The 879-nt window shown below is 47.8% G+C and overlaps 1 non-coding gene across 1 annotated transcript; it reads right to left on the bottom strand.

Annotated features, from left to right (window-relative positions):
- Window positions 1–593: 593 nt before the first annotated feature.
- On the bottom strand, window positions 594–665 carry TRNAW-CCA (transfer RNA tryptophan (anticodon CCA)). The gene has a single exon. It is a non-coding gene; the product is annotated as a tRNA-Trp (tRNA).
- Between the last annotated feature and the right edge of the window lie 214 nt (window positions 666–879).

The raw sequence follows: 879 nt of genomic DNA, 5'->3' as shown, positions 1-879 counted from the left end.
TCCCTTCTCCAGTGGACCACAATGTGTCAGACCTCTCCACCATGACCCGCCCGTCTTGTGTTGACCTGTCCATGCCATGTCGCTACGTGGCATGGTTCACAGTTTCACTGAGTTAGACAAGGCTGTGGTCCATGTGATCTAATTGGTTAGTTTTCTATGATTGTGGTTTTCAGTCTGTCTGCCCTTTGATGGAGAAGGAAAAGAGGCTTATGGAAGCTTCCTGATGGGAGAGACTGACTGAGGGGGAAACTGGGTCTTGTTCTGATGGCAGGCCATGCTCAGTAAATCTTTAATCCAATTTTCTATTGATGGGTGGAGCTGTGTTCCCTCTGTGCTGTTTACCTGGGGCCAAACTATGGCAGAGGTAATGAACATAATGGTGACCTCCTTCAAAAGATCCCACGCATGTACTGCTACAGTCCAGGCCCCCAACCCTGCAGCAGGCCATAACATAAGCATAAGTGAAGTGAAGCTGCTCAGTCATGTCCGACTCTTTGTGACCCCATGGACTGTAGCCTACCAGGCTTCTCCGTCCATGCAATTCTCCAGGCAAGAATACTGGAGTGGGTTACCATTTCCTTCTCCAGGGGATCTTCCCAACCCAGGGATTGAACCTGGGTCCCCTGCATTGGAGGCAGATGCTTTAACCTCTGAGCCACCAGGGAAGATAACATAAGCATAAGCCTGAGCAAAGAAAGTCATACCACTTTCAGCCAGAGGAAAGGTGTGTTGGAGAAGAAGAATCAAGCATTGAGCTTGGTTAAGACTGAAAATGAACTTTGGGGGATGTCTGAAAAATCACCCACTTTAACTCCATTTTCCCCCCTGTGATTTATGATTTACTGCATCATGAATGAAATCCACTGTGCCTCTTTGATT

The sequence above is a fragment of the Budorcas taxicolor genome, chromosome 14 (genome assembly GCF_023091745.1).
Source record: "Budorcas taxicolor isolate Tak-1 chromosome 14, Takin1.1, whole genome shotgun sequence".
In the NCBI taxonomy this organism is placed as follows: Eukaryota; Metazoa; Chordata; class Mammalia; order Artiodactyla; family Bovidae; genus Budorcas; species Budorcas taxicolor.
This window is presented reverse-complemented; position numbering and strand designations above follow the sequence as displayed.